The 27500-nt window shown below is 43.0% G+C and overlaps 1 protein-coding gene across 3 annotated transcripts in view; it reads left to right on the forward strand.

Moving 5' to 3' along the window:
- Positions 1 to 27500, forward strand: part of LOC143290370 (follistatin-related protein 5-like) — a 121058-nt gene that overhangs the window by 890 nt on the left and 92668 nt on the right. The window contains exon 2 of one of the 3 annotated variants that reach the window (XM_076599766.1): positions 6995 to 7087. The exons of 1 other annotated variant lie outside the window; for it this stretch is intronic. The gene's annotated coding sequence lies outside the window, so the exon portion shown is untranslated. Of the gene's footprint in view, positions 1 to 6994; positions 7088 to 18922; positions 18943 to 27500 lie in introns of those variants that run through there. One more of the 3 variants, XM_076599775.1, reaches the window with a different exon arrangement.

Raw genomic sequence — 27500 nt, forward strand, 5'->3', positions numbered from 1 at the left:
TAGAAAGAGTTGCTTTGGTTTAACATACATGTAACGGCGACAGCTAACTAGTGCTTTTGCCACCACAATATTCAAAATACATTGTTTATTTCGTAAAAACCTGTCAATGATCGAAACCTATAGTTATTTTTTTCCTTATGCTTTTATCATTGGTCCATTCATTAAAAATGCCTGCAACCATTGCTTTAGTCTGACACATTCTGATTCACACAAGGACACAAGAGATTTTTATTTTATTTTATTATAATACGTCATGAGATAGAACCATCAACAGAGTGGAAACCGGTATGCTGTGTATAATTGAAGTACATTTGCATAATATTGTCACAACCAGAATGTGAGAAAACCTTTATTTATTATTTTATATTACAATACCTTCTGTGACAACTGGAACTGGTGGTGAGTCACACTTGCAGAAGGAGTGACCTATCTTTGATTCAGTTCAGTAAAAGTAGTTAAACCAGGCTATTGTTAAAAAATCTTAAATGAGGATGACTCATGTACAACATGTACTGTGAGGCAGAAATGATGAATTGATGTGAATGAACCAGTGATATGATGTTTTATAAACATTGATTTGATCAGAATGCTCATGTATGGAACTCAACACTCACTGAAACTGCTGAAGTGTGGTCCAAGTAATTTTAATGTTTAGAAAATACATGGATGTCATGTAGTGATGTAGTGTGTTGCATTATTAAGTTACCACCTCCATCTCAGTCTTATGTTTCTTTTACTTGCATTTTCTTTGTAGGGCTCATGCATCACAGACAGTGTTGAGACTTATGATTATGTGTTTTTAAAATGTATTGTGAAAATGGGTTATATTTGATGTGAACAGCTTAATGAGATCCCATATGAGATCATATTCTAAGATTGTGACATTTTTATGCATTAGAATTTAGATTTCATCAGTCACTGTATGACCAGTCTATGAATATGACTGAATTAGTGAATGTCATTGCCTTGCTTGATTTGTCTCCTTGATGTTTTTGATAGTATGGTGATTTTAGTATGAGATAAAAATTCTGCCTGCGTTGTCATAAAGACAAGAATACGTTAAAGAGCAACCATATAACTATGCCCTTGGGAAAATGAGAGGTCGGTGGAAAGAAGAAAGAAGAATGCTGTCGAGGAAAAGTCTCTCTTGGCAATGGCACTGGTGGGGTGAGAGAGAGACGAGGGGAAGGAGGTGCGGGAGGGGGGGCTAGGGAGGGGGGGGGGGGGGAGAGTTGAAAACAATGCTGCAAAATGTAAACATATATGTGCAATGCACTCCTGTCTCTCCCACCCCCCCTACACCCCCTTCAGCCCCCCACATATTTATATAACCTCTGCTGCTGCTTTCATTTTTCCTAAGACAACCTGCAGTCTGGGTCCAAAATGTTGATGTTTTACTTGAACTTTAAGAGATCCATTGTTCCTGGGGCGTGGGGTGTGGGGGTGGGTGGGGAGAGAGAGAGAGAGAGAGAGAGAGAGAGAGATCTGAGAACAGTACTGCAGACATAATAATTTAAACATAATGTAAACATACATGTACTATGTACCGGTCCCCCCCCCCCCACCGCCCCCCACCACCCTCCACACACATAACCTCTGCTGCTGCTTTCATTTTCCTTAAGACACAACCTGCAGTGACAAAGATGATTCCCTTTTGCATAATCTCCTATGCAGTTTCTGCTGTTTTGTTGTTGTTTTTTGTGGTCTGTGTGATATTTTAGTCTGGGTCCAAAATGTTGATGTTTTTCTTGAACTTTAAGAGATCCTCTGTCCAGTGATAATGTACTGTTCTTCTCTGTTGCCACAGCAGCAATTGATGCTTTGTCTTTCTTCAGTTTGACTCATTATTATGCCCATTTCCTTACATGAATGTCTTATAAAAGTTATATGAATATTGTTACATTCATCACAAGATGTGTGATACATTATTAATTTAAAGTTCTGAATGTTTCTTGTCATCAGGGGTTCTTATCTTTGGCATGGGCAAGTTGAGATAGCAGTATATTGAATGGTTTACACTTTACAGCAGACTTTTGCATAAGATTATATGGGAGGTTTTGTTCTTTGCCTTTCTCAGTTTCTGACAAGCCTTTGGCATATGTTAATGTAATAGTAGCTTGATATTTATTTTCTTCCTGGCTGGCTGTTAACAGTTGTAACCCAGGAAAGGGGTAAATTGAAGACCCAGTCCTTGAAACTTTTGTATGGTGGAACATGGTACATTCTTGATTTACCCTGACTTCTGTTGTTGTTTTATGGGAGAAGTGGAATATTTCTTCAACACCCAATTTTAGACATGCAAACGCATGAGACATATTTGCATATATATATATATATTGTATACTTGATTGTAAACATATGGATACACAACACACACACATACACACACACACACACACACAGACACACACAGAACGCACGCACACACACACACACACACACACACACACACACACACACACACACACACACTCACTCACTCACTCACTCACTCCCTCCCTTTCCCACACACACTCAAGAAGGAAGCATAAATGAATGCATGTATATTATATGATGCATCCTATATGCATATGATTATACATGTGGGCAGATGTAAGTTATAAAGGAATGAAAAAGTATTCATTCAGATATTCGTCAGCCATACAGTGATATAGCATCTCTGTGATACTATAATCAACTTACATGTAATGTGCCATGTAAAATGAAACAGCCTCTTGTCTTGTACATGCAGCTTAACAAACCTGTTTCTTTTTGCACTGCAAAACATTCTGCCATATTCATATTGTTGTTGTTTTTTTGGCCGTTCAGCACCAGCATCTTGCATAATCACTCCTATTGATCTGAAACTGGCAGTCTCTCTCTCTTGATATATACAGATAGCTCCTCTCTATCCTTCTGCATGGTGCCAATACCTCTCACCCTTATTGACGGGTTGTCATGGCATCACATCCTGCCTGTTTCTCCTGCCAGTAGGCCAAGTGTCGACAGGGGACTGTCACCTAGTGCAGACAGGCTACTTTGGTATGCACAGCTCGGTGCTGAAACTTGCCTCACTGGCAATTTTGCGTCTCAGCAGGTGATAATGAGCAGTGGGAATGAGATGTAAGGAGTGATTGAAAGGGGGTTGGGTTCGGTTGGTGTGAAGTGGTTTAAGGGACAGTATGGAGCTTGTGATTGGTGGTCAGTATTTTGTGGAACCCAGGAGTGAGTTATCGATTGTATCATCTGAAATTGATTATCATGTAATTGATAGCATTATTTGGAATGTGGCTGCAAAAATCCTTCCTTTTTGAGGTTTGTCTTTCTTTATTTTATTTTTTTTTTTTTTTTGGCCTTCCCTCAGACTCAAAGCAAGGATGGAAATATGGATGTTAGAATGAATATTGATCTTTGTATTGAATGAAGAAATTATGGGGCAGGGGATTGAAGGGGAGGGTTTGACATTATTGTGTGACAAGTCTTTTCACCAGAATGTCAGCTTCATTTGTTGTCATGGCAGCTGGTGGTAATAGGTGGTAATGAACACCAAGTCGTTGTTTTTTCCCCCCCAGGCTGGTGATAATGGGGAGTAGGCAGCAGTAGGATTAGTTTGTGTGTGTGTGTGTGTGTGTGTGTGTGTGTGTGTGTGCATACTGGGTGGGGCCAGGTGGAAGGGGACTGTGGATAGGGGATGGGTTGAGTGAAGGAATGCAGATTCAAACAACTCCACTCTCGGCTGCCATTCATTGGGTGTCTCTGGACCTTGCTTTTGGTATGAACATCCTCTCTCGCTTTGTCAGGTCCCTGTTCTCAGCTCTTTTAGGTCTGGCCTTAAAAGAATAAAAACGACCTCTTTCTATGATAGCCTCCCTCCCCTGCCTCTTATTCATCTTCAGTTTCTCAAGTTATGCATGCATGTGAATGACTGGTGTGAAAGTGCTTCGATTTGTCTCTGCACAAGATTCAGCACAATATAAATACTAATCATTATTATTATTATTATTAGAACTAGTGGTATTATTTGAAACCCATCTACAGCAGTAAATCACCCTCTTACTTGGAATAAGAATTAAAAAAAAAGAAGCCCACTTTGTGTTCTCTGCATAAACTCTTGCTGATGATGGGTAGAAGGTTTTGACTGCATGAGCATGTCATGACAAATCCGATCTGATTGTGGGCTGATTAGCTTATTCCATCTCCTGAGCTACATTATTTTTATTTTTGTGTGATCCATAACTCATAATTTATAAGGTTTTATAGTTGCAGTAGAACACAGACTGTGACAGAGGCATTCCCATTATTCTTTTAAAAATTAAATCAAATTTTTGATTAATAAATCTTTAGGGCTTGAAAATAGTGATTTCAGTGAGTTCTCTAAATGTTCAATTTCAGTATGATTCATGGCTCTTCTCAAGGCTTGACCAAGTGTGTCCAGTTACATTGCTGGTCAGGCATCTGCTTAGCAGGTGTGGTGTAGCGTATATGGATTTGTACGAATGCAGTGATGCCTCCATGTGTAACTGACACTAGTCTGAACTGAACTGAACTCATGGCTCTGCAATATATTTTTGTTATAAACAAACAACAATGTATTTGTTTTCCTACAAGTGTTTTTAGGTGGTTTTTTTTTTTCCATCCTTTTAGTTTTACACATTATCATATGTTAGTTATGATCATCAGACTCAACTGAAATTTTTTTTTTTTAACAAGTCCAATGTGATTATAAGGATTGATGGATGCAATAGCTGAATGGTTAAATCTTATGGCCCTGGGTTCAGTCCTGATATCAGTGCCAGGTGGAGATGCAATAGCTGAATGGTTAAATCAGTGCCAGGTGGAGATGCAATAGCTGAATGGTTAAATCAATGCCAGGTGGAGATGCAATAGCTGAATGGTTAAATCGTAGTGTCCTGGTTCAGTCCTGATATCAGTGCCAGGTGGAGATGCAATAGCTGAATGGTTAAATCAATGCCAGGTGGAGATGCAATAGCTGAATGGTTAAATCAATGCCAGGTGGAGATGCAATAGCTGAATGGTTAAATCAATGCCAGGTGGAGATGTAATAGCTGAATGGTTAAATCAGTGCCAGGTGGAGATGTAATAGCTGAATGGTTAAATCAGTGCAGTGCCAGGTGGAGATGCAATAGCTGAATGGTTAAATCTTAGGGTCCTGGGGTCCGTCCTGATATCAGTGCCAGGTGGAGATGCAATAGCTGAATGGTTAAATCTTAGGGTCCTGGTTCAGTGCTGATATCAATGCCAGGTGGAGATGCAATAGCTGAATGGTTAAATCTTAGTGTCCTGGTTCAGTCCTGATATCAGTGCCAGGTGGAGATGCAATAGCTGAATGGTTAAATCAATGCCAGGTGGAGATGCAATAGCTGAATGGTTAAATCAGTGCCAGGTGGAGATGCAATAGCTGAATGGTTAAATCTTAGGGTCCTGGTTCAGTCCTGATATCAGTGCCAGGTGGAGATGCAATAGCTGAATGGTTAAATCAATGCCAGGTGGAGATGCAATAGCTGAATGGTTAAATCTTAGTGTCCTGGTTCAGTCCTAGTCCTGATATCAGTGCCAGGTGGAGATGCAATAGCTGAATGGTTAAATAGATGCCAGGTGGAGATGCAATAGCTGAATGGTTAAATCAGTGCCAGGTGGAGATGCAATAGCTGAATGGTTAAATCAATGCCAGGTGGAGATGCAATAGCTGAATGGTTAAATCAATGCCAGGTGGAGATGCAATAGCTGAATGGTTAAATCAATGCCAGGTGGAGATGCAATAGCTGAATGGTTAAATCAGTGCCAGGTTGAGATGCAATAGCTGAATGGTTAAATCTTATGGCCTTGGCTTCGGTCCTGGTATCAATGCCAGGTGGATTGAAGGTGGAGATTTGTTTCTGATCCCCAGTTCAACATATTATGTAACTGTACTGGTGCCTTCATCCTGCTTGTGTCAGTACACATGCAAAATATCAACAGTGCATGTAAAACATTGCTTGATTCATGTTAGTGTTTGTCCAAGTAATGGAAGGACATACATACTCAATATGCACATCCCTGAAAATGGATTAAGGCTGCCTATATGGTGGAATAAAAATGGTTCCACATAAAAGCTCACTTATGGAGGATGAGTGAGTGTGGGAGGTGCAGACTATGAACTGGGAAAGGAAGAAAGGTACTGCACAGATTTGTAGACTAACTTATGGGTTGCGCTTTAACATGTGTTGGAGATTTGCTTGGATACATGTCAACTGTGCATGGCCAAGTTGTTAGTGCAGTACTTACACTAAATAGAACAGGCTGCTGACATCAGCATAGGGAAAGAGAAAAAAAGTAATAGGGAAGGAACAGGATACAGCAATGCGGGTCTCTTGTAACATAATGTGTGTCTGGAATGAGTATGAATACACATGCACATGCACACTAATAAGTATGAATACATGATGCATAATGTGAAGCACATGACATTTTTTCAAACATGTATACAAATGCAGACAGACAAACAGACATATACACATACAACCCCCCTTCTCTCTCTCTCTCTCTCTTTCTCTCTCTCTCTCTCCCCACCCCCCCACCCCCCTCCCTTTACATTCATTGGAAATCCTTTTTTGTTTTTCTGCACCTTGATATGTACTGTTTCAGTGGCATTACTCCCACACCGCACACTTTGAGTCCTCCATTCAGTCACACCTGGGTTTGTCACAGTCCCTATCATCATTATACCAGTATTCCTTGTGACCCCGGTACACTTGGTAATAAATACATATTCTGTTCTATTCTATCTATTCTGTCAGCAGTCCACAGGGAACTATCAATTTCAGTGTTTAGGTTGTCAGGATGCAACTCACCAGAAGAGACCCTGCACTGCTTCTGAGATACTTGGTGGTGTTCAGTACTGCCTGTTCTGATTTAACGTATTGAGGACACTACATACGAAGCCCCCTACTCTGACGATGATAATGGCTTAGCCGTGTAGCCATACTGAGTGAGCGACTGAGCAATCTCCCCCCAGATTGGAGACCATCAACACGTCCCTCTAATGACATCCCCAGTGAATCTGCCGGCGCCTTGACAGGACTGGTCCTCCTCCACTTCTGTGCTTGGGGTGAGTCCTGTCAAGGTTTTCGTCACTGGCATTTGTTCATTTTTGTAAGAGTGGGAGGCTGATTGCAGTATTGTTGATTACATATTGATCTGTGTAATTGATCTGTGTAAATGATGATTAGCAAGCAGAAAATGAAGCTTAACATCCAGTAACTTTAGTTTGCCTTGTTATAACATATACTCAATCTTCTTCGATCTTCTTCGCTCCAGCCAGAGAATAAGGCACCAACAAATTTTCTCCATTCATTTCGGTCATGAGCGAGCCAGCTGATTTCATTCTGGGTCTTGCCTGTTGTTTCCACAATCTCATCAACATGTAGTGATTATGGAAGCTGTGGTGAACAAGTTTTACGGGGCAGGCACCTAGGAAGCGAGATGATAATGTTCCAGTTCAAACTGAGTGTAGGGCAGGGGTTTTCTCATCCTTCCCTTGAACTTGAGAGTGGAGATTTGTTCATGGATGCTAATGTTTGGAACTACTCAGGTCCCATTTGTGTTGTCAGATGCAAGCTTAGGTAGGGTGAGGGGAAAAGATGATGAACAGCTGTTCTCTGTGTTGTGGTGGTGTCCTAGAGTGCAATATAAACTTGGAGAAATCTGTTGACTTGTGCAGGCTCACACTGACTCAGTTACACTCCACTGTTTGTTTGAGAAATCTGGGGGCTGAGTTTTACTCTGTTAGATTTACTCTCCATTATGGAGAAAGCTGTTGTGGGAGCTCCAACTGACTTGGTTATACTCTGCCATTATTCGAGAAATCTGTTGTGCAGGCTTAGATTGACTCTGTTATTTGAGTCTTATGCTCTGCTGTTGGAGGAATCTGTTGTGTGGGCTCATACTGACTGCTGTACTCTGCTATTGGAGAAATCTGTTGTGTAGGTTCAGATTGACTGAACGATATGCCACTGAGGAAGAAATCTGATGGACTAAATTATTTACTGCCAGTTCAGTGATGTGTAGTGCAGGCTTTGACTTACTTGTTTGTTTCTTACTGATGGAGGAGGCATTCATAGCACAGGCGCAGACTGATGGACTGTTTTAGTATTTTGGTAGAAAAATCTGTAGTGCAGGCTCAGACTGACATAGTTATATTCCGCTGTTGGAGAAATGTGTTGTGCAGGGTCAGACTGATTGTTACTCAGCTGAAGGTCAGACTGACTGACTCAGTTATACTCTGCTGAATGTCAGACTGATTGACTCAGTTATACTCTGCTGAATGTCAGACTGATTGACTCAGTTATACTCTGTTGAATGTCAGACTGATTGACTCAGTTATACTCTGTTGAATGTCAGACTGATTGACTCAGTTATACTCTGCTGAATGTCAGACTGATTGACTCAGTTATACTCTGTTGAATGTCAGACTGATTGACTCAGTTATACTCTGTTGAATGTCAGACTGATTGACTCAGTTATACTCTGCTGAATGTCAGACTGATTGACTCAGTTATACTCTGCTGAATGTCAGACTGATTGACTCAGTTATACTCTGCTGAATGGCAGACTGATTGACTCAGTTATACTCAGCTGAATGTCAGACTGATTGACTCAGTTATACTCAGCTGACTGAGTAACGCATCGTGCAGGCTCAGCCTGCTTAGTTGTTCTCCTTTGGAAGAGACAATCAGTTATGCACTGCTGATGGGGAAAAAATGTGAAAGTGCAGTCGCAGATTATTTGACACCATTATATTCCACAATTGGAGAAATTTATGCATTGTGCCGACTCATGCTGACTCAGTAACTTGCACTCCATTGGGCTGATGTATCAACTTTTGTAGAAGAAATGAATGAGAGAGACATGTTGGAGTGCCATAGCAGTGTGTTAGAGAGACATGTTGGAGTGCCATAGCAGTGTGTTAGAGAGACATGTTGGAGTGCCATAGCAGTGTGTTAGAGAGACATGTTGGAATGGAGTGCCATAGCAGTGTGTTAGAGAGACATGTTGGAGTGCCATAGCAGTGTGTTAGAGAGACATGTTGGAGTGCCATAGCAGTGTGTTAGAGACATGTTGTAGTGCCATAGCAGTGTGTTAGAGAGACATGTTGTAGTGCCATAGCAGTGTGTTGGAGAGACATGTTGGAGTGCCATAGCAGTGTGTTAGACATGTTGGAGTGCCATAGCAGTGTGTTAGAGAGACATGTTGGAGTGCCATAGCAGTGTGTTAGAGAGGCATGTAGTGCCATAGCAGTGTGTTAGAGAGACATGTTGTAGTGCCATAGCAGTGTGTTGGAGAGACATGTTGTAGTGCCATAGCAGTGTGTTAGACATGTTGGAGTGGAGTGACATAGCAGTGTGTTAGACATGTTGTAGTGCCATAGCAGTGTGTTAGAGACATGTTGTAGTGCCATAGCAGTGTGTTAGAGAGACATGTTGGAGTGCCATAGCAGTGTGTTAGAGAGACATGTTGGAGTGACATAGCAGTGTGTTAGACATGTTGTAGTGCCATAGCAGTGTGTTAGACATGTTGGAGTGGAGTGACATAGCAGTGTGTTAGAGAGACATGTTGTAGTGCCATAGCAGTGTGTTAGAGAGACATGTTGGAGTTGAGTGACATAGCAGTGTGTTAGAGAGACATGTTGGAGTTGAGTGACATAGCAGTGTGTTAGAGAGACATGTTGTAGTGCCATAGCAGTGTGTTAGAGAGACATGTTGGAATGGAGTGCCATAGCAGTGTGTTAGAGACATGTTGGAGTGCCATGGCAGTGTGTTAGAGAGACATGTTGTAGTGCCATAGCAGTGTGTTAGAGAGACATGTTGGAATGGAGTGCCATAGCAGTGTGTTAGAGACATGTTGGAGTGCCATGGCAGTGTGTTAGAGAGACATGTTGGAATGCCATAGCAGTGTGTTAGAGAGACATGTTGTAGTACCATAGCAGTGTGTTAGAGAGACATGTTGGAGTGACATAGCAGTGTGTTAGAGAGGCATGTAGTGCCATAGCAGTGTGTTAGAGAGACATGTTGGAGTGCCATAGCAGTGTGTTAGAGAGACATGTTGTAGTGCCATAGCAGTGTGTTAGAGAGACATGTTGGAATGGAGTGCCATAGCAATGTGTTAGAGACATGTTGGAGTGCCATAGCAGTGTGTTAGAGAGACATGTTGGAGTGCCATAGCAGTGTGTTAGAGAGACATGTTGGAGTGCCATAGCAGTGTGTTAGAGAGACATGTTGGAGTGCCATAGCAGTGTGTTAGAGAGACATGTTGTAGTGCCATAGCAGTGTGTTAGAGAGACATGTTGGAGTGCCATAGCAGTGTGTTAGAGAGACATGTTGGAGTGCCATAGCAGTGTGTTAGACATGTTGGAGTGCCATAGCAGTGTGTTAGAGAGACATGTTGGAGTGCCATAGCAGTGTGTTAGACATGTTGGAGTGCCATAGCAGTGTGTTAGAGAGACATGTTGGAATGGAGTGCCATAGCAATGTGTTAGAGACATGTTGGAGTGCCATAGCAGTGTGTTAGAGAGACATGTTGGAGTGCCATAGCAGTGTGTTAGAGAGACATGTTGGAGTGCCATAGCAGTGTGTTAGAGAGACATGTTGGAGTGCCATAGCAGTGTGTTAGACATGTTGGAGTGCCATAGCAGTGTGTTAGAGAGACATGTTGGAGTGCCATAGCAGTGTGTTAGACATGTTGGAGTGCCATAGCAGTGTGTTTTGAAGCTCAGAAGGGAAGAAGAATCACTGAATGGGAACTCCCCCCCACCCTCCCCTCGTAGTCTGGAGATTTGGTGGTCTTGGTTTCATGGTTGCCTTTTGATGTCATATATACTTTCTGTATACTTGATCCTGGAGCTGGCAACATGGCAATGCAGCGAGTCATCATGGAAACAAGTCAAAGGGAAATTAAATCCACCTGGTACTGTGGTCCAGTCTTTGAAGTCTATCCATGTCAGTGCAAGTGGGGTCTTTGAAGACTGTCAGAGAGTGTGTGCGATAGCGCAGATCAACAGGAGAGGATAGTGCAGATCAACATGGCAGATTTCATTAGCGTGTGGACACCATGCTATAACTAGTGCTGTGTTTCAGCAGTATAGACAGTAAAGGAATGAAGCTAATGGAATCGCAAATTGTTTGTCCGAAGACCTTCATTGATTTTCTTTTAGGGATATATGTATAATTTTTTTCTTCTTTTTTTGGATGTGGCTGAAACATGCCATGAAGTGTTTAAACCACGATGGATTTAAAATGTGCTTTCTGGGGGTAAGAACAAAATTTGGTGTTTGAAACAAGATGACCTAATACAAACCGGTGTCATATTCTATTTGTTTTGTCTTTTCACATTGGGTGATATTAGGGTGCGCGTGTGTGAGTGTTTCTCTGAAGCATTTAAATCAGTTCAAATACCCACCATACCTTGCGCATAAACAGCTTTGCCAACTCACGGGAATGCTCATTCTTTATTTCTTCGCTCATGTTGATATAGCTGATGGTTTGTTGAAAACCAGCTTGGTTTCTAGAAAGCACGAAGTCCCAATAAAACTCTGAGCAAGCCCCCATCCAACCCCCACCCCCCACCCCCACCCCTCCACCATACTGATAAGCATCGGTCAGATGGAAAGAAAAGCTCAAGTGCTGAGCGTGTTCTGTGCAAGTTACTGGAGTCTGTGGTGAATCAGATCGCAAAGAACATCAGACTACAAAGTGAATAAAATAGGTAGCTGTGACTGGCAGTGAGATCTGTCAGCAGTGGGGAGAATAGCTCGAATTTCCTGCCAAGCCATTGTTGCAACCAGTTTATGGAACACAGTTCTCTACTGAACTTAACCTTTTAAAGAAAAGGAGTGGTGGAGGGGTGAGGGAGACTTGGGGAGGGAGACACAATGTTGCATGATGTGTTCAGAAAATGAACTGTTTGAAAAGTGGGTGAGACTGGCGGTGTGGAAATGGATATGTCTGTTATGTCACTCTTGTACATAACTGGGATGCAGTGCAGACTGGATCAAGGATCTGGCGGCATGCATGCATGTATTTCTGCAAGTCAGTTCCATTCAGAGCTGAGGAGGAAAGAAAAGAAATCATATGATCATAACTCTTGGATTATTTTGAAGTATTTGTCACCTTCAGGGACACAGATAATGGCGTCTACAGAAAGCCAGATGATCGAACCTGATGAACGAGAAGCTCTGGTGTTACTTTCCACCATTTCCCCAAGTTTTCTCTCATTGTGTTGTCAACAGTAGAGAAAGGGATCTTCCAGTGTTCCTCATTGCTTTGCTGGCAGTGAGCCAGGACGACTGATTATTTAGAAATTGGAGTCAAGCAGTAGCATCACTCCATCCATCACTCGAAGCCTGGAAGACTGGTCGGAATATTTTGGGTTGAATATTGATGATTTGATATTAATTTTTTTTTTCGGACGGGGACTTAATGTTATTGTGTTGTGCAAACAATCAGTCATGTAATTAGGATGGATGATGGGTTAAATAATTCAAATTGGATCGACCATACTTTTATAACTATAGTGAAGAATAAATCAGCTTGGATCGACCATAATTTTATAACTATAGTGAATGATAAAATTTGTTAGATTATAATTGTGGTGGGCTAAATTTTGTTACTTTGTAGAAGTGGGGGATACGTCATTCGGAAGCAGCTTTGTGTCACAGTGGTGGCCAGTCTTAAAGAATTCTGACTGTGTAACGCAGCAGCCAATGTCACGGGCGCATGACACTGTAGTACACTCCATTACACTACACTGCATTACTTTACATTTCACCCCACTGTTCAGCGTGGCAATGTCATGCAGTTCAGTATATTACTGCAGAGCTGGTAAGTGGTTATCGGCCTTACTTCGGAAATACTGAATGCAGGAGAGGAGGGGGGTGAAGGGACACGAATATCTTTATTGAATCACGTCGTCTGGACAGGACAATTCCGAAAGTATCAGACTTTGCTGGCCTTATACGTTGGTGCAGTATAATGGACTTTGGGTCCGGGTGCTGTTGACATGCAGTGCAACAAGTCGATCATGGCTAAAACACGGAATACGATCATGGCTGAAACACGGAATACAAAATGAATGTAGTTCAGAGCGTGTGGTGGCCCTGGATCAGCCCCCTCGAGACTGTCTGAGTGTCTGAGCAAGTGTAGATAAAAGAACATAAGTGTTGTGCATAATGCATATTTATCCATCTGTTTTTTTGTTTTTTTTGGTGGTGGTGGAAATCTGTTACTGTTATCATGTGTTGTGTCATATTATGTTGTTGAAATAAAACGGTGAAGTGATAGCTGAAACGAGCAGAAGATAATGCAATATTTTTATGTGATTGATATTGGTCATGGTTTTTGTTGTGTAAGAACATTGAATTAATCTAGGAAAGGTAGCCAAATTGGAATATATATATATATATATATATATATATATATATATATATAAAACAAAGAAAAAAAAAGAAACGTGATAATGTTCTATGAAGTACAGGTGGACAAATCTGTCTTTACAAGAGCAACTTTATCATCGTAGTATACTATATTAGTAGTAGCAGTAACAACTCTATAAGAGCTTAGCTCAAGCCGCATAAAATGTTACCTTTTTTTCATATTCAAGTAGCCATTACGAAATTCCCTTTAAGTCGGTTGTTTATGGCTTTTAGAATGACATGGGGGGAAAATAAAATAAAAGGACTCTTCTCTGGGTTGTACAATCATAAACTAAAGGTTTCATAAAATATCAGCTTTTACAACTATTTCCAGCGAAAGAAAAAGTTGTCAGTATCTGTCGTAGAACAGCCTGGTCTACGTTGATTACACACACACACACACACACACACACACACACACACACACACACATACACGGGGGTGGGGAGATGGAGAGTGCTCTTGGCATCGTTGAAAGGTACCATTAGCATTATTCTTTTCCATTTGTTTTCCTCATAAAATTAATATATTTCCCATATTGGAGAAAAAAGATTGAAAGCAACTGTGTTCGTGTTTTGTTTTTAAACAAGTAATCGCTATCAGACTCACACAATCAGGTAAATACTCAGTCTCGCCGGTTACTTCATGCACTTAATTTTACAGTGACAGTATGCAGAAGCTGAATACGAAAAAAAAAGACAGAAAAAAAAGACAAAAAAACAACAACACCAAAAACAAAAAACCACCTCATTTTATGCATTTTAGTTTCATGCAGCCAAAATCCCCTTTTTGCGTGCTATAGAAACATACATGTATGGCATAACAAAAAGACTCAAACGTTTTGTCACGAATAAGCATAAAAGTTTTCAACAGCCTTTTTTTCTTCTTTGGCATAATAAATATGCATTTTACCCTCGTCTCACGCAGTATCGATCGATACTGACTGTGTGATACTTTCAGCGTTCTGTTATTGCAATGGTAGTTTTACGATGAAGTTTCCCTTGTTGCGTGTGAAATCATACAAACAGGTGATCACGACAGACGATGCATTCGCTTGTCTGGTGTTTGTAAACAGACCGTTTGAACAACAGTGAGATTCATCAGTGACATTCCGTGTACAATTCGCAGTGTTGGAAATAGCAAGGGTGTTTGCATACCAAGATGAATGTGGTTTGTTTTCTTGCTTTTAAAATGATAGTGGAATAGTTATTTCCGTGTTTTGGACTATGAAGCCAGAGCACTTTACACACAACATGCACTTTGGACAGAGACAGAGAGAGGCATTTTGAGATTTCTTTTGTGTTTGAAAGAACTGGTGAAATGCAAGCATGCTTGTTCGAAATGAGTTTGTATGTGTAACTTAATAGAACATGTCTCATGCTCCTCCCATAAACGGTGTTTTCATGTACGTCTTTGAAACACACATTGATGGTTAGGCAGGCGCACAGTGTATTGTATTCAGACAGACAGGCAGACACACACACACACACACAGACACACACACACACACACATGCACGCGCTTGACTCTTTTTCCTATCGCTCTCTCTCTCTCTCATTCTCTCTCTCTCTCTCTCTCTCTCTCACACACACACGCACGCGCGCGCACACATACACGCACACGCGAGCGCAAACGAAGCACTCCAGCCCTCTCCACATCGGGTCCCTCTCCTCAACCACGACAAAGCACACATCCAGAATCCCGTGTGGCTGACAGGGTGTGGGTATTAATTGACCACAGACTTCATGGACAGAAGAGAGAACGTCCCCGAGCCCTCCCGCGCCCTGGCCCCCCTCACCCCCCTCACCCCCAGCACCCTGCCTCATCTATATGCAGCAACAGCTGCCGACCCTTCCGCCTCCCCCTCCCCAGTCTCTCGGATCGAGCCAACCAACAAGTTGGGGCCTCAGCAGGTCTTGACAGCCTGGGTCTCTTACATACTGTCCCCTCCTCCCGTCCCCTCCTCCCGTCCCCCCTTCCCGCCCTCTCCCCCCCCCCCCCCCACTCTCATACCTCAAGCTTTGCAGAGTCAGAATCTCTTTACCCACCTCCCAACTCCTCCTTATTGCGTGCCCCCCTCCCCTTCTGCCTCTTTCTGCCCCCCCCCCCGCCCCCACGCCCACCCGTTTCCCCTGAGAAATTCTCAAAGACGGAGCTCTGGGTCGGGGTGTGAGGTGTGGGAGTGGGATGAAGGGGGTTGCTCGTCAGGGTTGGCAGTAGGCTTGTATTGCAAGACAGGCTGACATTTCGATGTGAGAGAGCTATTGGACTGTTAACCCCCTCCCCTCCCAAATTCCCCCCTTTCCCCTACCCCCCCCCCCCCACCCCCCAGCCACCCCCGCCCTACCCGTGTCCCCGCCAATCTTTTGCTCAGGAAGAAACTGATGAGCGAAAGGGATATTTACACGGACGGTGTGCCATGGAATGATTGGGATCGTCAAGTTGGCTAATGACATTGTCCGCCGCTGCCAAGTATGGGGGGGGGGGGGGGGGGGGGGGTATACGGGGAAATGGCTCCACAGCCTCCAGCGTCTCTTGACCGTTTCTTGTGAGGTCGGCTCTGTAGAGCGTTTCTGGTTACTGCTGGGAAGAAAGGTATGCATGGTATCTCTTGCGTTGTGTGCTATCCAAAGACCTAGTCTCTCGGAGACTTTTTGTTTCGTCCTCAGTGTAAATAGTATGATCGTCAGCATTCGACAGTCTGGACACGCGTTGCACTGTACAGTTTTTTTTAGTTTTTTTTTAATATGTATATTAATTGTGATTCCCATTTATTGTTTGTAGTCTCCACCTGTACCATGGTACAGAGTAAAGAGAGATTGAGAAAGTTGAACAGAATAGGATAGATGGGGGCTGCTGTTTGTGTTGGAAACAGGACTTACACCAGCCAGGGATAGAATACGGCCTGGAAAGAAGGGAAGGTAGGAATACACTGAATCAGTGCATCAGTTGGTTATATGTCAACAAAATCAAAATCACCGATGCTTGTATAACGATCGATATGTTTTGTAACAGTTAATTCTCTTGGCTTTCATACTTCAGGGTCTCAGTGATGAAGACTTTTTTCCGACCTTTAAAAAACAACAAAAAACAAAACAAAAAAAACAAAACAACAACAACAACAACAACAACAAAACGACTGGGCACGCCGAAGAAACACCCAAACTTCTCCAAACCGAAGGACTCACTTTGTGGTATGAACTGAAAGTCAGGATCACGATGTCGTTCATGTGGCTGGTATAGCACATGCACAATCGATCAGGCCTTGGTTGCACGAGCTATCTTTGTAGCACAAACTTTGCATGTTAGCGTTGAGGTCTTTCCAGAGTCCATGGAATTAGCGGATACTGAGGAAAATGCTTGACGCTCGGTGCTGCTAAGGTCGCCTCATGCATCCCAGCCCCGTGTTGGTTCATGCACGAAGTGGAGGCGGTGTTGACCCGTGATTCAACAGTGAGTTGTTTAACATTGTTATTCCGTCGATTGCACAGCAGTGAGCTTGTGAGGTGTGTAGATTTTCAGTTTGTCATCAGGGCCTCGGTATGTGGACGGGCCTCGGTATGTGGACGGAATTAGTGAGCGCTCCCCGCCCTGTTTATACTGCGCATGCGTAGGTTTGAACCGTCCATGATGTGTGTGTGTGTTGTGTGTGTGTGTGTGTGTGGTATGTGCGTGCGTGTATACATGTATACGTGTGTGTATGTTTCAAGGCAAGCTAATTATCAGAGCTTTTTCCAAAAGTCGTTCATTCAAGTCAAGCTAATTATCTGGGTTTCTCCAGAAGTCTCGTAAGTCTTCGATTATCTTTTTCCTTCCCTTGCGACACCCCATCGTGATTATTTATCAAATCACAAATGTACATTAACTTAGTCATCAGAAGGTTTGCATTATTGATAAGCACGACCAGAGCCGCGAGAAGTCATTCAGTTCACACTATGATGAAAAGGGGTGGAGGGGTGGGGTGGGGGATGCGAATTCCATGTCAAGGCCACGTTAGCGGCAAGGCGAAACCTTTTCTTTTTTTTCTGTCAGTGTGTGTGTATGTGTGTGTGGGTTAGTGCGTGTGCGCATGTGTGTGTGTGTGTGTGTGTTACGGATCCATTTTCACGTCGGGTAAAACCGCTCAGAATCGTCATCATCAGACGGCCGAATACTTGTGCTCCCAATCTGTAAGCATGAGTACCGGTGTTTCACAGTTTCGTCGACAAGTTTCATCATTGCCGTGCCATCAGATGAAGATCATAACCATGTCCTCGACAGCGCGCAAAACTGCTTTCAGCGTGTTGCCGAGGGAAATGGATCGGCTCCCAATCGGTTCGTCCCTCACTCTTGGTGGGTTTGTGGGCCATCTGCTGTTTATGGTGTTCGATTTGTCATTGCGTTTGATGCTTTCTCTCAGCAACCCCGCCGCTCCCCCCACCCCCCTCCCCACCTGTTTCTGTCTTCAGTGACATGTTCGGATAAAAGTTGCGATCCTGTGAGTGAGTGCTCCAGGGTTGTGGCATGCTTGGTAAACATCGCCTGTTTGCTTACTGAACGGGTTGAACACAACTCGTTTGAAATTTGCTGCTATTTCCCCCTTCTGTCTGTCTCTCTGCCTGTCTGTCTGTCTGTCTGTCTCGCACTGTCTCTAATGGAAACTGACCCTTTCTCCCGAAGACATTTATGGTCCAGATGTCAAGGACCTGTAGAGGTCAAGGTCTGTGGAGGTCATAATCGTGTCACATAGGGCATTAGCTTTAATCTCCTCCCCACCCCAAAGTTTTGCCCTTCACCATCAAGAGGCCTAAATACCCAGAAGGTAGGCAGCTCAATTAAGGGCGGGGGAAGTGGGGGGAGGGGGGATTCAACAAGATTCTCTCTTTTGTTAGGCCATGGGGATACAAACTAACTGATTTACCCTGGGGGTGGGGGGTGGGGGGGAGGGATAGGGTGCGGGTGGTGTGGGGTGGATCGTCAAGTTGAACGCCAGGAACTTGTACAAAGTTCAAATCACAAAAAGCTTCAGTGTCGTCATAATACCGAATGTGAGATCGCCTCAACAGGTCTCGTTGATAAATGGAAGCAATTTTCTCTTAAAAGTGAAGCATACTGTATTTAGATTTTTTTTTTTAAGTCTTGAAATAAAGGGGGTGGGTGGGAGAACACATATTCCAGCGTTTTTCATTAAAGATCGGATGCTTTTGGTTACTGATAAAAACCGCGTTAACAGTGGTCAGCTGGTTTTGGTCCTGCGGCCGCTTTCACTTTTCTTTCCGGTTTCTATTCGTTCTTGTTTGTCGGCCAGTTGACTGCCATGTTAGAACTGTTGCTGCTTCCGGTAACACCATTGTCTAATTATGTATGATTCAGAATGCAGTTGCACGAGTTATGACTTTGCCCCGAGTGGTATTTGGATCTGAACGCGTCTGGCCAGTTTCCGCTTTCATTCGCTCAGCGGTTATACTGTAATGATCGGGCTGGGTGGACGGCTGCAGCTGCATGAGAGGCTTTACAGTGTGAGCACTGTGTTTGTGAATAAGTCTAGGTTGTTCTGGTTGTTAAAAAAATGTTATCAACGTGTTCAGTAGGTAGCCAGTGTTGGAATCATTTCAGATTATCTTGTTCAGTGTTACCTATCCATTCAATCACTGTAAACAGTCATGGCTTGTTTTATTTACTGAAGGCATTGTGTGCTGTTTTGGTGCATCGAATTATTGCTTTCGTGCGTATGATCATTGTTATAGTGTTCACGCTGATGGTGATGTTAAAAGGTTCAAAAGAAAAAAAAAAGAGAAAAAAAAGAGAGGTCCCATAGTTTCTGGTGATTTGGGCTCGGTATAGGAAAGTGGTGTCGGTCATCTCATTCTGCAGTTTTATTTCCTTCCCCAGTTGAAGTCAGGTTCCCATTCACACTTGGGTGGGGTGAAGAAAATCTGAGTTACGTGCCTTTCCCAAGGACACAACACCATAGCGAAATAGGGCCACGAACAATGATCACTGGTGAACACACGATCAAAATCCAACGCCTGACCTATTCCGCTACGGTGCCAATATATGTTATATATAAAATTATGGGTGTGAATTACAGCAACAGAAACCGTCCAGAGGTGCTATTGGATTATTTCAGCTGCTGTATTTCTCACTTACCTAAAGCTTTACTTGAAGTCGTTCTTCCACCCACTCCCAACTCACCGTCCCTGAAAAAAAAAGAAAAAAAAAGAGCCAAGGACAGAGAGAGAGAGAGAGGTGACATTTGATTAACTTGTCCACGACTCGTGTTCCCAGAAGCTGATGGGGTTTAAACACCGACACCCTCCCCTTACACACAGCAGGCCGGGTGTGTGTTGTTGACATTCAGAACAAACCCTGACCTTTCTCCAGTGTTTGTGGAGACAAATAGCGAGTCCGCCTGTTGTGACAGCAGCAATGGCGCGTTGTGCGACAGAGCTATCTTTTTTTATGCTTGTCTGAAAATGAATTTTTGCTACGAAGGTTGTGTTGTAATGCCGTTTGTTTACTACTGAGTTCAACGTTTCTGGTGTAAACATCTACCTTCTCCACACACACACACACACACACACACACACACACACACACACACACACACACACACACACACACACACACACACGTACACACACACACACACACACACACACACACACACACACACACAGATGAAACAAGCAAGCAAGAACTGAATAAGACATTTTTCAAGTCCTTTTCCAAATCTTTCGGCCCATGGATATCTCGTTCGCTCTTTGCGCTGTTAAACAGTACAGTTCACATACTGTTAGCCACTGTCTCAAGCTACGATTGTACAACCCTTAGGGATTAGCTCAGTGCCCCATTCACGTTATTTTGTTAACTGCTTCTGCTTCCAGCGTTATCGAAGAATACACAGCCTCGTGTTACTGAACGTTATGCAGTTGGTTAGTCGTTGTATCTGTCAGTCAAGTAGTTTACTTCGGATATTATGTTCGGAATTACAGTTGTCACTGACAAGTTCAGAGGATTGTCGCGCTTGTGGGTGGACAGTTGCCCACATTTCAGTTGGTGTGGAGAAATTAATGTGATGGCAGTACCTTTCAAGGCCTCCTTGGCGTTTGGGATTGAGGCCTTTGGTGAAAAAAAAAGTCAATATTAAGGAAATGAATCACTGAAGTAGTAATGAAGGTCAGTAGACATAAAAATTCTGATGACAGTCCCTTTCAGGGCCTCCTTGGGGTAGGGGATTGAGGCCATTGGTGGGAAATAAAATACTCTGAAGTGGTAACGAAGGACACTGAGTAGTTAAATTAATGTGAGGGCAGTCCCTTTCAAGGCCTCCGTGGGGTTGTGGATTGAGGCAACGGGCAGGAAAGGAAATAGTTTATTCTACTTCGGAAATTGGATACTCTTTAGTAGTATCGAATGACAGTGGGCAGATGAATCAAAGTGATAGCAGTCCCTTTCAGTAATTAATATGATAGTAGTCCTGTTGAGGGCCTGCTTGTTGATAGGAACTGAGGCCTTTGGAGGGAAATAAAATGCTCAAAGTAAGCAGTGTAACAAGGAACAACAATTTCAGCATGCCCCATACATCTCCGTGCATTGTATTGTGTCCGTGAAACACATGGTACAGGACTAATAACAGTCGTCGTTGAAAGATAGCAATTTGCTGTGAACGGAGACTGATTAACACACACACGCACACGCAAACACACACACACACACACACACACACTTCGACAAACACTCGTAGGTCCGTGATGATAATTCGACAGTGTCGGATCGGGCTGACAACAATGGGTCAAGAGGGTTTGAAGACCAGATAATAAAAACTGGAGAGATTCATTGGCATTTTCCCCGTGAGGGGGGCAGGATGTTTGCGTGGAACGGAAATGAGAATGAGATGAAAAGGAGATTTATGGCTTTTCGGCTTTTGTACTTGAGGTCAAGGTGTTCTCCGGCTAGGGTGGATGGGGAATGAGAATGGAAATCAACACTGGCGTACAGATGTATTCTGTCACAGCTGTGCATACTATGGCGATCTGACAGCGGTGCGAAATGATTACATTTTGTACAAGTTCTGTTGTCCCGAATTGGTATGCATGCACACACCCCCCCCCCTCTCCTCCCATTTGGCCCCCCGGAATAACTACCGCGAACTGCGGAGGTGTCTCGCAGTGCAAAGAGAGGGAGAACTGTGTGCCAAAGGGGACTGGATGTATATTCTTACGCACTCTGACAATCAGACGAAATGCAGATGACTTTTACAGACTTTCGTTTTGCAGTCCATGATCCATTTTGCGAGATCAGACAGGTTGTGTTGTTGCATGCAAATTGATAGATCACAATTATCGTTAATGATTTATTGCCAGTGAAATTACCGGCGGTGTACATGAAGCAAAAAGCCCCAATTTGCCCCCCACCCTGTACATAGATTTCGTTTATTAGTTTATCTACCCCCCACCCGTACCCCCTCCCCCCCTCCCCCCTCCTTCCACCTGCCCACCTCATGCGAACACGAATTTGACTCCTCCAGTTGACACGAACCGACGACCGGGCTGTAGCCATTTTATTCCCGAATCATGTTTCCGGAAAAAAGCGGAGCATTTTTGTCAATGCTTTGGCTACATTCAGCAAAAGAGAAAATGTAACACCTCGGGGTACTGAAACGGAATCGTTTCAGTTCAGTGTTCACTTTGCGCTGGCATTTGAATCCTGATGCTCTGTTTCTGTCCATAAATGTCTGGGCGAATGTCAGAATATTTTAGGCAGTTTTTCACCGCACATTATCACCCCGAAACCTTGTTCATTCTTGTTTCTACCTGATTCCTTTGAATCTTTCAAAACACTTTTCGAAATTGACTGTCCGCATTCTCGCTCTTCCTGTCTCGTTTTTAGCGTCTCTTGGTATCAGAGTCAATGGTCACAACTTTCTGTCCACATCATGGTTTCAAACCTTTTTGTTCTCATTCTGGTTATTGCCATTCTTGTTTGGTGGAAGGTTCTGTCAAAACACATATTCTAAGATTAGCATTCGCGTTCGGCATTGTGCTGTTAAAAAAACTTCCAATATTGCTCTCAAAGTATGTTGTCCGTATTGTTTTTCTTGTGCGTTAATTTTAGGTTCTATCAAAGCACTTTCTCAAAATGTCTTGACAGGATTCTGGTTTATGTACTTTATGTGCGTATTCTGGTTTCGAAACTTGTTCGTTTTCTGGCTACCCTCCTTTGGAAATGCTTTCAGCATGACATCTGTTGTTCAAAACTTCTTGTCCACATTCAGGTTTTCCTGCTTCGTTTAAAGCTTTCGTCAAAAGAGTTTATTCAACAGAACGTCCATTTAGTTTTCCCTGCTTCATTGAATACCTTTGTCACAATGATCTTTTTGTCAGCTCAAAATGCATCTTTTCAAAGCTTCCCATTGATTAGTTTCTGTCCGCAGTCTGGTTTCCCATATATCCCTTCACAACTATATTGATCAAAGCCTGCTGTTGTATAGCTAACGACTTCTTGGTTACTCTCTCTCCCCCTCCCTCCCTCCCCCCATCTCTCTCTCTCTCTCTCTCTCTCGTACAAGTTTCGAGCATTATGGGATGACAGCAGTGGTGATCAGAAAAATTAATTTGGATTGGTGTCTACCGCACGTCCATTTTCGGGTCTTATTAATTTCTTTTTTCAGACTTGATTAGCAACACGTACATTTAGCATAATTACGGGCCCATATGCGTATGTCTGTTCGTTTATTTAGTTTTTGTTATCAATTTTATTATTATTATTATTATTATTATTATTTATTTATTTATTTATTTATTTATTTTATTTTATTTTATTTTTTACAAAACATTGTTCATGCAAAAGACACACCTAATCGATTTGTAGCACAGTTTCACACCAATCATTTGCATTCTTTCAGTTGTATCACATTTTAATGTTACCTATTTGTTGCTTTTGTTAGTTATTTCATTTCGTTTTATGGTACTGTTTTTGTTGTTGTTTTTATCCTGGGCAGCCTCTCACCCAGGCTTGACAAGCGCGTTTGGGTCTATGTGTTGCCAAAACATACCCCCCATCCCCCTTTTTATGTTTATCTAATTAAACCAGACGTGGTACAGCGTATGGATCACGCTTTGATACCTCCATGAAACTGAAACTTCATAGCCTCGGGGGCACCTTGTGGTCAAGCTGGGTGGTTGTTCAGCTGAGCGATATAAAACGGGCCAGTATAAATCAATCGAGCGATCGATTTTTTTTTTTCTTTTTTCACTATCGAAATAAAATGTTCTTGGATCTTGTTGTGTGAAGGGCATTGGGTGTCCGATGGGGATAGGGGAAGGGGTGGGGGTATGGAGGGGACAAGGAAAAGGAAGCCTGTGTGTAGGCGGACAGGAGGCGTTCAGTTGCAATACCTCCATTGCTCGCTCTATCTCCCTTGGGAGGGGGCTTGGGGAGAAGGAGGAGACAGGGGAGGGAGGGGTAGTGGGTAGAGAGCTCCCCTTTACCCCATCCCCCTCCCCGCATCCCTTCGTAGCTGTTGCTGGGTGCTTCTAGAGAAATCGATATCATTGAAGAGTGTCGGGGATGGAGAGGGGAAAGGGAAGGGCGTGGAGGTGTTAGGGGTGATAGGGGTGGTGTGATGGTATCTCAGTGTGTTTGGAGAACAGAAGAGAGAAACAGGGATCGATGCCGATTGAAAAAGACAACAGTGTGATTTGGCTCATCATCGTGATGGACACTACAGGTGGTCTTGTTGATTAGATGTGGAAGTGTTTTGAATAAGTCATTCTTGTCGTTGAGTGTGTGTGTAGATAGCGGGATATTTCCTCAAAGAGATGAGAGTGATTTGCTCTGTCTCCCTCCCTCAGTCAGTGTGTCTTGTGTGCGCTGTGTGTGTGTCTGTATATGTAATGTGTGTGTCCATGTTGTGTGTGCATACGCTCAAGCGCATGTGCAGTGTGTTTGTTCACGCACGCGTGTACAGTGTGTTTGTGCGTGCAATTACACCCGTCTAGATTGTATCAGCAAATTCAGTTCCACGTTAGTTGTATCTCTCATTTGTTTTGTTTAGATTTTAATTATGAAGATTGGTTGATGGTTGCTACAGTTAGCTAGGATTATGCGTCAGTTGCAAAGACATACTTATGTGTATGGAATTATTTGGTTATATACAGTTTTCAGTTGAGACAGCAAACTATTTGGTTTTGATATGTGTCTTCAAAACGACAGTGACACATGGACGTTATGGATGAATACGGCAAAAATAAGAACAACAAAAAACTCACTCTATCCACAGTGGGAATTTGAACAAAATTCACAAACATAGATATATCCTAAGTGACCCTTTATGACGAAACAAATGTGAAAAAAGCTCCTAGCATGTTCAGTGGGTGACATGAAAAAAAGATGAGGTGATATGGAAATGTAATGGAAAGATGCACCGCTGAGACTGTCTTGTTTTTCACAGTTGAACATGCATTGCACAGATGGCCAAAATTCTGAGAGAATATGGCGTTGCGCTCACTTTCATATATGTCAGAAGTTAAGTTCTGAGACCATGACGTAGTTGCAAGAGAAAGCGCAAAACTATGGGGATCTCACTTTCAACTGTTTCAGTTGGACGGTTTTGAGTGGTTTTCGGGGATGTGAAAACATCAGGCAGTTTCAGTTTTGTGGTCCTTCAGAAGAGCATGACGTCGACACAGCTCTTCGCTTTGGTTGAAATATGAAAAAAATAGAAAGGCGGGCATATCCCACGAGTATAATGAAAGGTTATCATTATTGTTTTAGAAATTTGGAAAATGGATACATGAATAAATGAAGAGAGAGAGAGAGAGGTTTGTGTGAGGAAGGTGGCAGAATGGGTAAGACACTTATCTGCCAGTACTGTGTCCGGGAAGGTCTGGGTTTGATTCCCTGTCTCGAGCTTTCTCCCAAGTGACTGGGAAATGAAACCGAGCGTCTGGTCATTCGGATTAGACAATGAACCGAAGTCCCGTGTACAGCATGCACATGGCGCACTGAAAAAGAACTCGTGGTAAAGTAAATGTTGATCTCTGGCAAAATTATGTAGAAGAAATCCACTCTGATTTGTACAGAAATATAATAAAAACTATATGCATGCACTCAAGGTCTTACAAAGTGCAATGGGTTATGCTGCTGGTCAGGCATCTGACTTGCTGATACGGTGTAGCGTATATGAATTTTTCTGAACGCAGTGACGTCTCCTTGAGAAACTGAAACTGTGTAATGATAGAATGCGGTTTATTGTTATTCGTGTGTCTGTTAATCGCAGGCAATCAGTTTGGAGCGTGTGCGCACATATCCGTTGGTGGTCAACCTTCAAGTACAAATGTAGAGTACACTGCTGTGCAGCGGTTTGGAAGAGGTGGCATAATCGTTCCTCAGCCCCATAACGTTAAAGTTTCATAAATGGAATCGATTCCTTCTCTCCCAGACTCGCCTTGGGTGTGTGTGTGCTGGGGAGATGGAGAGGGCGAGGGGCGTTGGGGGTTGGGTGGGGGGAAGGGGGTGTAGGCAAAGCGCCATGCATAATGTATAAGGCTGGCCAGCAGCACGCAATTGCACATGTTTCAGTTCATTTCCCTTGTTGTTTGCGTTGACGCAGCAGTGGCTGTGCGCTCAGGCCCAAACGAGCTGGGGGGGACTATTTTCTTTGGCTTGAAACATTATGTCACTGTCAGCGTGGTTTTTGTGATAGGCGCATTAAGGGAAAAAAAAAATTGCTAATGTGTAAGTACAGCGTCAGAAGTCAGCCCAATCGTTTTTTTTCTTGACAGTTCATTCATTGTTAGTTCCCTTCGCATAGGAGTTGTTTGGAAACAAGACCTGACGGTGTCGTTCAAAGCAAAAAATAAAGAAACGCACACACACACACACACGGGGTGGGGAGGGAGAGAGATAGAAGAGAAGAGAAGAGAAGAGAAGAGAGAGAGAGAGAGAGAGAGAGAGAGAGTGTTTAACTGAAGATGGATTTCCGTTTCGACAAAATTAACGCTGACATCGACAAATCTTCTTTTACATTTAGACTGTAAACGTAGTATATGTGTATTTTAACATGGAAGTCGAATGGCTGTTTGAATCAGGGCGGCTCTGGCCGTCGTGTTAAACCTTGGAATCGGGGATCCGGAGGGAGCGCGGAAGGAGAGAAGGAATGTGAATCGGAATGTCAATGTTGATGACGGTTTTCATGTGTCCAGCAGACCAGGAAGAATGGGTGTGCTGTGAAAACGAGCATTGCCCGTGCTCAGACGGGCTGGAGCGGTAGTATTTGGACAGGAATTGTCCGCGCTTTGGAAGCTGTTTTTTGTGTGTGTGTGTTGTTGTTTTTTTTTTTTTTTTTTTTTGCCTTTCCTTTCTTTCTTTTCTCTCTCTCACAGTGTTCGTGGGTGTGGGGAGAGTTAGGGGGTTGGGGCGGAAATGTGTGAATCAGTCACTCAATCAGTCAATAAAATAATCTCTCTCTCTCTCTGAATTTGTATGTTGAATTTTTTTTTTTGTACTTTGTATTTTTTTTTTTTTTTAATCACAACAGATTTCTCTGTGTGAAATTCGGACTGCTCTCCCCAGGGAAAGCGCGTCGCTTGACAACAGCGCCACCCATTTGTGTGTGTGTGTGTGTGTGTGTGTGTGTGTGTGTGTGTGTGTATTTTCCTGCGTGTAGTTGTTTTTAATTTGTTTTTCCTATGGAAGTGGATTTGTCTACAGAATTTTGCCTGGAACAATCCTTTTGTTGCCGTGGTTTTTTTTAGTTTTTTTTTTTTACATGCGCTAAGTGCATACAACACACGGGACCTCGGTTTATCGTCTCATCCGAATGACTAGGGGCGTTGGGGTGAAGAGTGTTCGTGCGTGTGTGCATGTGTTAGTGAATATATGTATAGTACAGGGTCTAGGGTTCTTGTTTGTGAAAGTGTCTTAGCATGTTCGAATCCAGTCACTGCCTTTGTATTTATCGTGAACTCCAAGAAAAAAAAATGTTTTCCCTCGCACGGTCAGTTCGCATTATTCAACCACTTCTTCCACAGCGCTAAAGAGCATGATATTGGCCCACACATGCAGGACATCT

Source organism: Babylonia areolata, chromosome 1 (genome assembly GCF_041734735.1).
Source record: "Babylonia areolata isolate BAREFJ2019XMU chromosome 1, ASM4173473v1, whole genome shotgun sequence".
Taxonomy (NCBI): Eukaryota; Metazoa; Mollusca; class Gastropoda; order Neogastropoda; family Buccinidae; genus Babylonia; species Babylonia areolata.